This window comes from Chenopodium quinoa, unplaced genomic scaffold (assembly GCF_001683475.1).
Source record: "Chenopodium quinoa cultivar QQ74 unplaced genomic scaffold, ASM168347v1, whole genome shotgun sequence".
Classification (NCBI taxonomy): Eukaryota; Viridiplantae; Streptophyta; class Magnoliopsida; order Caryophyllales; family Amaranthaceae; genus Chenopodium; species Chenopodium quinoa.
Window position 1 is genome coordinate 274,379 of NW_018744702.1, and position 12,396 is coordinate 286,774.

The following is a 12,396-nucleotide window of genomic DNA, read 5'->3' on the forward strand; positions in this document are numbered from 1 at the left end:
CTTTAAACCTAACATGGTACTAACATGCTATCATCATATTAGAAATAATAAGAGGCACCCTAAACATGATACTAGAAAGCATAAATAACATCCTAACATGATACTAGGAATATTAAACAATAATAAACATGCTTTCTACAAGAATAGAGCAATAAGATTACATACTTTGAAGCCTCGTACCTCTTTCTAATAACAAAATACACGCGTTAGTAAACTTCAATGAAAATAATAAATTAAAGAATTGAAAGAAAGAGTTAAAAGGTTTAGACTGGATTTGGGACCAAACCCTCAGAAAAGTATAAACCTTTCACGTCTAGGGAAAAGGCAACTTCGAACTTGGCTAGGTGTTTCTAGATCTTGTGTATGCGGAATTGTGTTTAAAAGGTTTGTTTAGAAAGACAGAGAGAATTAAATATTGTTGATGAGAGCTGATTGTTTGTTGATGAAAGTTGATTGAAAACGGAGGTCGAGGAGCCTATTTATAAGAAAACAATCCGGAAAAGCATAGAATTTAATAAGGAATAAAACTCCACGCTGTCGCTAACAAACCGACCTTGTAGCCAGAAATTTATCTTGTCGCCAGGCGACAAACTTGTCGTTTGGCGATAAATACTGTTTTTGCGGATTTTGTTTTTATCATATCTTTTGATCCATAATTCCAAATAAGTCATATAATATGTCGTTGGAAATATCTTGAAGTCTACTTTCTAACCTAATTAGAATCAGATTAAAATCTTTTGTAGATAAAAAGATATGGCCGAAATAGTGAAAGGGTGTCAGTTTTGGAGAGAGTTTCGTAATCCTTTCATATCTTTTTCGTTATAGATCGGAATTAATATTATAATATATCATTGGAAAGATATTTTCAAGATCTATCCAACCATATAAAATTTGGATAAAAAATATGAGGCACGAAAATAATATCTGACTGTCTTTGAACATGTTTAAATTCGAATAGAACTAGGACTTTTAAAAAGGAAAGTTTTAAAAATGGAAAGTTTATATTTTAATCAAATTCCTTAATCTTATCTTTTCAAAAAAGGATAATTAAGATATTTTAGAAACTTATAGAAGATTCTAATCAATCTTAATTAGTTTAGGAATAGGATTAAACCTTTGGACCCTCCACATGATCATTGGGTCGTAGGTAAAATCCGGTTTGGGCCTAGTTTAGTATTTTGGCCATAACTTCCTCATTATTCATCGGAATTGGGCTTATAATATATCGTTAGAAAGATATTTTCAAGCCCCATCCAAATGCACCATTATTGGACCCTTATAATGGACCAAACTAAACTGGTTTGGACGTTTTTATAAAATAGAGCAGGTTTTCGAAAACAAAAAGAAGAGAATTTTTAATAAAACTAAACCGTAACACTTGAATTTCCACACTTTCACTTCATTCGATTATGGTTTGACGCAAAAGGTATTCATCACTGGGTTTGGTTTTGGGGAGACACAAATGGGTGTCTACAGAAGCCCCCACTTTGACTGAGTTTGGAGAAACTTATGTTTCGAAAACAAAAGTCAAAGTAGCGATAGGGACGGTGAATGATTCAGAACATTCTGCGATCCCAAATCATTCTTGTAACGCCGATACCTGCAAAACAATGTTAGTTAAACAGATAAAAGAGTTTAAGAAACGCTTATCTTGCACCATCGAGCGCACGCCTCTGGAGTAACCGATTTCATTGCATTTTGTTTGATGACCTTCTACAAGCTAGAGAACGCCATCTTGCTGTTGTTGATGTTCACTTGTCTTTGAACAAAGGAGCCTTTTTTGAGGACTGTTCACTCGTCTCTGAACAATAGAGCTTTTTGAGGATCATTCACTCGTCTCTAAACAATGGAGCCTTTTTTTGAGGATTGTCCACGCGTCTCTGAACAAAAGAGCTTGATGATATGTCCACGCGTCTCTGAACAAAAGAGCTTGATGATATGTCCACGCGTCTCTGAACAAAAGAGATTTGATGATATGTCCACGCGTCTCTGAACAAAAGAACTTTGATGATATGTCCACGCGTCTCTGAACAAAAGATCTTTGATGATATGTCCACGCGTCTTTGAACAAAAGAGCTTTGATTATATGTCCACGCGTCTCTGAACAATAGAGCTTGATACTTGAATGTTTGTTGCGATCGTTCGGTTGGCTGCAAACAGGTGCTTTGCTGAATGGTTGTATCCTGTAAAAATCAAAAGAATTGCCAAAAGACTTTGCTGGTGTTTTTCTTAGGGTTGACCTAAGGCTTGATGTTGTTCTTAGGGTTGCCCTAAGGTGATTGATTGAGGTTGACTCAATGTATTTTAACTGACTTGAGGTTGACCCAAGGTGAATTGACACGTGTGACTAATGACTCGTGTGACTTAATGTGTTTTGACACATGTGTTAGACTCAACTCGATGTGATATGACACGACATGACTCAATGTACATGACTCGTGTGTGATGTGCAAAAAAGCAAAAAATTTCCGTTATTTTTGTGGAGGGTACCGACTTTCTCCCGAAAAAGAAAGACGCGAAAAAGAATCGAAGTGAGTGATGGTGCATGTTGAATGAGATTAGGCACATATATGCGTTCAATACTATCCCGCAAGGTACAAGGAGTAATTCCTCCTAAACTATCTTAGTCGACTCGATTATGAAAGTATTTAGGTAACTTAGGCACGGAGGCTAAGCACTTCATACTTTATGATGCAATGATGATTATGAGTGCTGAGTGATGAGTGATGTGTGATTTTGATAAAGCATGCTCTAACGTTATGTTAAGACTTCATGACAAAGGGTTCCTAATGGAAGGACTATGTGGTCATGTATCTGTGCAGTGGGTGAAAGTGACACTAAAGTTAAGCTACAAAGGCTAACGGTGGGGAAAATATATTGAAAAGAGTCAAGAGATGGTGACTCTTAGGCTAGGTAGGCTAATGATGTAAGGATCAAGCCCCCAGGTCTAGCTCTAAGTAAATAGGGATGAGCATCGGAGATCCCTTGATATGATCATGGTGTAAGTGTGTGAATGTGAATATGAATGCATTTTATTATGGCCGCACCTCAATATGAGGTTGCCTACGTATCCATTAGGAATCAGGCCAAACGTAGCTCTAGCCGAACCTCGCACAAGTGTGTGTATACCTCAAAAAGGTCTTTTTAAGGGTTATAATGTGGTTAGACTAAAGGTTAGAGAAGAAGGGGATAAAGGCTCAAGACCCTAGATAAGCCCCCAAGGTGTGCAACCATGCTTTTGTATTTTCATGCTTGAGCTTTTCTCACTTTTGAGCTTTCTTTCTTTTTTTTTATTTATTTTTTGCTCTTCTTCTTTTTTTTGCTTTGCTTTTGCATTTTTTTTATTTTTATAAGTGTGGGCAATCCCGATCATGCGGTCTATCACTCACTTGGCATTCATGTTTCTCAGGCACGGTACCGAGCACTCGATAAGAGACGCAATCTGAGACGTGTTCTTATTAAAGATATTTTCATATCAAAGACATTGGAACACTTGCCCTTTTGCACACTTTTATTCTATTTTATATATTTTTTTGCTTTATTTTTCTATTTTGATCTTTTGAATTACTCAAGCTTTTGCTCTTTGAAAATTGCATAAATTGCATACCATCCCATCCCAAGGTTAGGTAAATGAGGGTTGAAGAAAGAAAGGTCTATCGTTAGACGAGGCTCAAAGTGGTGTATGAAGAAAGGATTGCATATTTGAAGGGTGAGAGGTATGATATGGCTACAAAGGGTGCCTCCAATCATTGGTATACCTTGTGCTTAATTCGGCGTTTTTTTTTTTTTTTTTTTTTTTTTTTTTTTTTTTTGTCTTTTGTAATGCAATGATCATATGCAAGAAAATAAAATGCTCATTTTATTAAAAGGAAATAAAAGTCCTACAAAGTAAAAGCTAGGGGAAAATGAAAGGTGCCTATGCTAGACTTATTGGGGAAAAGAATAAAAAAAAAGAAATAGAAAAAAGAAGTCACGAAATCTTGTCGTTGAAGCTCGCCTCTTGTCTTGTGCCTTATCATCACTCAGACTTCTTGTTGACTGGAGGTATAGGAAGCTTGTTATTATCAATCAAATATTGGATGGCCTCCTTTAGCTTCCAACAGCTCTCAATAGTATGACCCCTACCCCGGTGATACTTGCAATATGCGTTGGGATTCCAGCTAGCCGTCCTCCTTTCGACAGGTTGATCCCCAAACGGTCCACTGGGAGTTATAAGACCTTTTGCATGTAAACGATCAAATGCGGTGTCATAACTTATACCAATAGGTGTGATGTTTCTCATTTGCCCTCGTTTGTTCATGGCAAGGATCTCATCCAAGTCAAATGTGCTAACGTTATTTGAGTGGGTAGTTTTGGAAGAAGAAGGATTGTCGTTCTTCTTTCCTTTCCAGCCACTGTTATTATTGGTACTATTTTTGGCCTTCCTGTTGCTAAGAGGAATATGAAGGTGATTTGAATCAATGAGGTTTTCCATGGTCCGTTTTCCCCCTGGCTTAGGAGCATTGAATTCTTCATTGAGTCCTTGGTGAGAATTTTTGTTCGATAACCATTATCCGACTTGCTAATCCTTCTACCACATTCAAGAGCATGGCAATGACATCCTGTAGTTTTCGAACGTCTTCTTTTAGAATTGACAAATTTTCCTCGATATTATCTAAGAAAGCCCCTTCATCTTCCTCAATCATGGCCACTTCATCAATAGAAGTTATATAAGTTATATTGATCATGGGCTCACCTACAGGTGTGATAAGGAGTGAAGGACCAAAGGATGTTTGATCTTCTGTGATGGCTAGAATCTCGGAAGTTTTATTGTCATCAATCAGGTCCTGAATAGCTTCCTTAAGTTTCCAACACTCCTCAGTGTTGTGACCCTTTCCTTGATGATATTTGCAGTGTTTACTAGGATCCCACTTAGGTGACCTGGCTTCGGGAACTGGGTCTTTGATAGGTCCTATGGGCATGACTAGTCCTTTGTGGTGTAGCTTTTCGAAAGTTGTTTCATAACTCATACCAAGTGGAGTGAACACTCTTTTTGACCTTTGGATTCGCTGCTTAGAGGTGTTCGTAGCATGTACTTCGTTAATGGGAGAGGAAGAAGAAGGATGGCCGTTTTTCTTTCCTCTCGCACTATTATCTTTCAGAAGGTCATCTTCAATGTCAATACCTATATTATACACAGCCTGGAAAGTATTCAAGTTGTGTTGGTATTTTAAGTGCTTCGCATATTTTTCTTGAAGGTTCTTGATGAACATCCTTACAGACTCTTTTTCAGTAGGGACCTTAACCATATTAGCTGAAGTTTCCCTCCATTTTTTGAAGAAAGAAGTGAACCCTTCATTTTCTTTTTGTTTTAACATCTCAAGTTGTCTGTGGTCTATTTCATCTTGAATGTTGCACTTATATCTATCTATAAAAGTGTTTGTTATTGAATCCTAAGAAGAGATTTTCTCTTTTCCAAGAGAAAAGAACCATTGTTGACAAACGGTTTCTAAATATAGTGAGAACAAAGAATGAAAACTCTTCCTATCAATCCTCTTAATGTTCATTATAGTTTCAAAGGCCCTTAAGTGAAAGTAAGGATTGTGGTTGGTTTAAACTTAGGGATGTCATTGGCATTGAACTTATGCGGAAGAAGTTCCTTGTCCACCGAGACCCCTTGTGAACTAATGCCCTGGAACCTATAATCATTAGATAGTTTTCTCAAACTTTCCTGGATGAGGTCCATTTGTTGTTGTTTTGCAGGGTCATTAACTTGAAGAGTTAGACCCTTCAATATCTCAGCTAGGTTTGCTACCTCTCCCCTAACTTCATTGAGTTCTTCTTGAATTGCCATTATCTTCTTAGCTTTCCTTTTTCTACCAATTGGCTTGTCAAAAAGTAAGAATTGAACGAAAGTGTTATCCTTGATTAGACGCCCTTCTCTCCTTGACCAAGTACTGTAGAAAGGGAAATTAGGGATAAGTTTTATACTAATTATTTTGACTCAAGCTTTATTCAACATGCAATAGATGGGAAAAGATTATGGAAGAATGAGAAGAATGATATGCATGGGGAAGATGATGTGGATGGGAAGATGATGGAGATGGAAAAATATGGAAGAATTAGGAATAGAATGGACCCCCAACTCAAATGACGGAAAAAACGACTCATGCATGAACCTAAGACATGGCCATGGTGATATATACAGAGTGTGTGCTAAGACTAGTGAGTGTAGGTGACATGTTAAGACTTGTGTCATGACCACATGGCTAGACTATGTGACTAGACTCAAGCAAAGACTAAGTTAAGACTTCACGTATGTGCATTAAACTGGACAGGCTGTGGTATTTTAGTCATAACTTTTGATCTGTGACTCTGATTGGGACGAAACCAACGCCAAATTAAATATAAAACCCGGGGCTACAGATCCATAGGCTGTACGACTCGTTGTTCTTCCTAGAACTCCGGCTATGTTCAAAACAAGTTGACGCATGTGCAGTATACGGGAATAAAAACCCGGGTTGACTTAATGGAACTATGACTCGATTTAAGGCATATTTGTTAGTTCAAATTAATTAATTAATTAAACAAAGTCTTTGAGTCATTGGTTAGTTTATTAAAAAATTATTTACAAACACAAGTCAAACCAAATGGTTAGCACATATATAGTATGCACAAGCAAGAATGCACAAGTAGTTCACATAGTCACAATATGATGCAATGAGTTTGCAACCTAACCATGGCTCTAGTTCTCTAAAGTTCAAGGATATGGGTTAAGTCAAAAAGGGTCCATGGTTATGAGTCTGGATGCATCGCGCGGAGCCTAACCTTGAAGGGTTGGCGCGTACGGATGGGACCCCGCAAGTTAAAAACTTGCTTCCACGGTTTGGTGGATTCACAAAATTGCATGTACCCATCGTTTCCAAGAGCGTTCGATTGGGTAGATGAAGCATGAACCCCCAGAGGGTTATGGCCATATGTAGAACACATATGGGTTTCAGAAAAGTGAGAAAAAACTCAATCAGGAAGTAGAATCGAGCCAACAGTACTAGAATTGGTCAAAACAAGAAGGCAGAGTTCTGACTCGGTATTGGAAGAACTTGGAGCCAGACTACAGGAACTGTCGCCGCAAAAGAACCTCTATCGCCAAGCGACAGAACTGTCGCCAGGCGACAGAAGCTCTTTACAGGCGACGGTCTCTGTTTTCTAGACGCTAGTTCCTACATGCCTCAGCAGGTATCTGTGTTCTTAGAATTTTCCAGATTTCGCAGTATTATTTCGATTCTAGTTGTGAAAGAAATTTCTCAAATTTCCTACGTGTAAAATCCTATGTTTTTGACTCATTTCGGATGGTCTATCCAATGAGGACCTTTTTTATGCATATGACAATAATGTTAATCAAAATTACGCACATGAAATACTTAGAATTTTTCGAGTCTCATCCACTCATTCTAAGTAATTGCCAAAATAAATTTCAGGAATTAAAATAGAAATCCTCCCCAGTGGAGTCGCCAAAAAACTGTAGGGAATATTTCAAGCATCATAACCCGAAGCTTGAACCCCACTGTGATCATACACCTAAGTATGGTGGTGTCCAAAGGGAAAGAAAAGAGAGCAAAAGAGTCGCCAACAAGTTTTAGGAACTTGTAAACCCAAAACGATCTAGGAGATCGTCAACTTCATAAGGTCTGGAACCAAACAGGGTTCGGGGATGAGGGTACGAATCCAATCTACAAAAGAAAGGACCCGCCCTATAAAATAGGCCTCTACTTTGTTCTGCTCGTATTCATGTGCGCTTTTCGACTAACATGCAATCATTAGATTTAGCTCTAAACCTGTTTAATCTACCTTAGTTGAATATTAATGCACAAATAAAACTATTATTGGCGATCACTTGAATTAAAATCATATTAGCCTAAATAAAATTATTAATTATCTTATCAAGCGTGATTTCAAATACAAATTCCCTTTCACAAGCTTAAAGGCGTGATAAAGCAATAACAATAAATATAAATCAAGCAACATAATAACAAGCATAATGATAATAATAATAAAAATCATGTTAAGGCATAATAAAGCTTAAATATAATAGCAAGATCGTAGGCATGATACTAACAAGATTAATAACAAATCCTAGCATGTCACTAAACAATAAAGATCAAAGCTTTAAACCTAACATGTTACTAACATGCTATCATCATATTAGAAATAATAAGAGGCACCCTAAACATGATACTAGAAAGCATAAATAACATCCTAACATGATACTAGGAATATTAAACAATAATAAACATGCTTTCTACAAGAATAGAGCAATAAGATTACATACTTTGAAGCCTCGTACCTCTTTCTAATAACAAAATACACGTGTTAGTAAACTTCAATGAAAATAATAAAATTAAGAAATAAATTAAAGAATTGAAAGAAAGAGTTAAAAGGTTTAGACTGGATTTGGGACCAAACCCTCAGAAAAGTATAAACCTTTCACGTCTAGGGCGAAGGCAACTTCGAACTTGGCTAGGTGTTTCTAGATCTTGTGTATGCGGAATTGTGTTTAAAATGTTGGTTTAGAAAGAGAGAGAGAATTAAAGATTGTTGATGAGAGCTGATTGTTTGTTGATGAAAGTTGATTGAAAATGGAGGTCGGGGAGCCTATTTATAAGAAAACAATTCGAAAAAGCATAGAATTTGATAAGGAATAAAACTCCACGCTGTTGCTAACAAACCGACCTTGTCGCCAGAAATTTATCTTCTCGCCAGGCGACAAAGACAGTTTTTGCGGATTTTTTTTTATCATATCTTTTGATCCAGAATTCCAAATAAGTCATATAATATGTCTTTGGAAATCTCTTGAAGTCTATTTTCTAACCTAATTAGAATCAGATTAAAATCTTTTGTAGATAAAAAGATATGGCCGAAATAGTGAAAGGGTGTCAGTTTTGGAGAGAGTTTCGTAATCCTTTCATATCTTTTTCGTTATAGCTCAGAATTAATATTATAATATATCATTGGAAAGATAATTTCAAGATCTATCCAACCATATAAAATTTGGATAAAAAATATGAGGCACGAAAATAATATCTGACTGTCTTTGAACATGTTTAAATTCGAATAGAACTAGAACTTTTAAAAAGGAAAGTTTTAAAAATGGAAAGTTTATATTTAAATCAAATTCCTTAATCTTACTTTCAAAAAAGGATAATTAAGATATTTTAGAAACTTATAGAAGATTCTAATCAATCCTAATTAGTTTAGGAATAGGATTAAACCTTTGGACCCTCCACATGATCATTGGGTCGTAGGTAAAATCCGGTTTGGGCCTAGTTTAGTATTTTGGCCATAACTTCCTCATTATTCATCGGAATTGGGCTTATAATATATCGTTGGAAAAATCTTTTCAATCCCCATCTAAATACATCATTATTGGACCCTTATCATGGACCAAACTAAACTGGTTTGGACGTTTTTATAAAATAGAGTAGGTTTTCGAAAACAGAAAGAAGAGAATTTTTAATAAAACTAAACCGCAACACTTGACTTTCCACACTTTCACTTTATTCGATTATGGTTTGACGCAAAAGGTATTCATCACTGGGTTTGGTTTTGGGGAGACACAAATGCGTGTCTACAGCCCTAGACGTGAAAGGTTGATACCTTCTGAGGGCTTGGTCCCAAATCTAGTTTAAACTTTTTAACCTGTTTCTTTCAATTCTTTAATTTAATTGTTTGATTTATTATTTTTCTTGAAGTTTACTAACTTGTGTATTTTATTATTAGAAAGGGGTACGAGGCTTCAAAGTAAGTAATTAGCATACTTCCTTTTTATTTCAATGTAGAAAGAATGTTTAGATTTGATTAATTCCTAGTATCATGTTAGGATGTTATTTAATGATTTCTAGTATCATGTTTAGGGTGCCTTTTATTCTTTCTAATATCATGTTAGTATCATGTTTAGGGGTGAAAGTTCGGTTTTCAGATTGGTTTTTTGCCCAAACCGAAACCGAACCACCATATTTCGGTTTCTAGATTTTGGAAACCACACCGCACCACTTTAATTTTAAAACCGAACCAAACCAAACCACCTAAATTTCGGTTTTCTAAAAAAAAACCAAACCACACCGAATTTTCCTATCAAGGAAAATAAACATCAAATTTAGCAAAAAAACCGAACCAAACCATACCAATCAAAACCGAACCAAACAAAACCACACCCCTAACCTAGATCCGCAATTATGCACCCACCACAAATCACAATTCAATCACAAACCACCATAAAAATAATGTAGAAAAACAAAAATTAAACCAAATTAAATTAAACGAAAGAAAAAGAGAACTACCTCACGTCCTCACATTCCACCAAAAAACGTCGATTTTGGGTTTCATTGATGTTGTACAAACTGAAAAACCATAGTTTATGCCCTTATGGAGTTCGAAAAACCTCGAAACCTTAGTTGATGGTAATGCGGGTTGGTGGGGAAAAGAGGACATGGGAGTAAAAGTGGAGAAAGGGCGGAAGAAAGAAGAGAGAGTGAGATTGAGAAGAGGAGAGGAGAGAGAGTGAGACAAACGTACAAGAGGAGAGAGAGGGCGGAGAAGTAGAGAGGGCGGAGAAGAGGAGAGAGAGGGGGAACTCAGAGAAATTAGAGGGGGGATTAGGGTTTTTTCCTATATATACTAAGGGTAAAAATATGTTGGGCTAGGGTTTTTTTTTTTTTTTTTATTTTGGGCCTATATTTCGGTGTGGTTCGGTTTTGTTTGGTTTTTCATTTATGCAAACCGAAACCGAACCACACACCGATTTTTTTTTTAAACCGAAACCGAACCACTTCTGAAAAAAACCAAACCAAATTTCTTATTCGGTTTGGTTCGGTTTTAAACCGAGTTTGTTTCACCCCTAATTATGTTAGGCTAAAGCTTTGATCTTTGATGTTTAATGACATGCTAGGATTTGTTATTAATCTTGTTAGTATCATGCCTAGGATCTTGCTATTATTATTAAGCTTTATTGTTGATATTATGGTTGTTATTATTATTATTATCATGTTGCTTGATTATTATTATTGTTATTGCTTGATTATGCCTTTTATGCATGTTAAAGGGAATTTGTACTTGAAATTACGATAATTAATAATTTGGTTTAGGCTAATATGATTTTAATTCAAGTGATCGCCAATTATAGTTTTATTTGTGCATTAATATTCAACTAACATAAATTAAACAGATTAGGGTTAATCTAATGATTGCATGTTAGTCAGAAAGCGCAAATGAATACGAGTAGAATAAAGTAGAGGCCTATTTATAGGGTGGGTCCTCTCTCTTTTAGATTGGATTCGTACCTTCATCTTCTAACCCTGATTGGTTCCAAACCTATTGGAGTTAGCGATCTCCTGTATCGTTAAGGGGTGTAACCTTCACCTTGTGAACGGTTTACAAGTTCCTAAAACTTGTTGGCGACTATTTTGCTGTAGCTTTCTTCCCTTTGGACGCCACTATGCTTAAGTGTATGATCACAGTGAGGTTCAAGTTTGGGATAATGCTTGAAATATTCCCCAATAATAATAATAATAATAATAATAATACCCATGAAAGTAAAAATCCATAGGCAAAAATTCACAATAATTTACAATAACTAGTGTACGTGTAGCCCAGGCGTTGCACCGGGTTGGTACTTTAATTATATCTTGTGATTATATGCATTTGATATTTATAATGTCTTTATTTTTTTAAAAAAAGATTAGTGCTTATGATTATCAATTGTATACATATATTTTCATGTTTATAACATAGTTGACAATTGGCTAGATGATTAAATAACCATCCTTCTTATAATAGGTTGGGTATCATCTTTTTATATGACCAATATTGGGTTAGGTGGCATAATGATTTAGGAGTAATGATGTGGCATAATGAAAGTTGGAGTAAGTGACATGGCGTGATCTACGTGGCATATAGACGTTCTTAGTAATACCTTTTAATAAATTAGTATAGATTGTAGGATACTAGGACAGTGTAGGTTTCTAAGAAACTCCATGCATCTTCAAGATTTGCAAGAAAATCACAATATTCTTCACAAACAATTATATATTCAATAAATCTTTTGGACCGATTGCTTTTGCATGATAAATGTTTGAGAAAAGCTACAAATTAAAAACGCTACCTCTACCACAAACAACTACTAAAACGCTATCCTACCAAACACTACTAGTGTTTTAACTTGGTTCTAACGCTAACCGCTGCCTAAAACGCTTTCAGTTGCCAAATAAGATCTAACCTTAGGTGGCAAAGAAAAGAGGCAATTAAGAAAAGAAGTGCAAATCATAGCAGCTGACAAGAAAAGGGGCAATTTTGTAAATTTACTAGGATAAGAGTAAATTCGTAAATTTACGATTCTACTACTACGGTAAATTCCTTTTTACT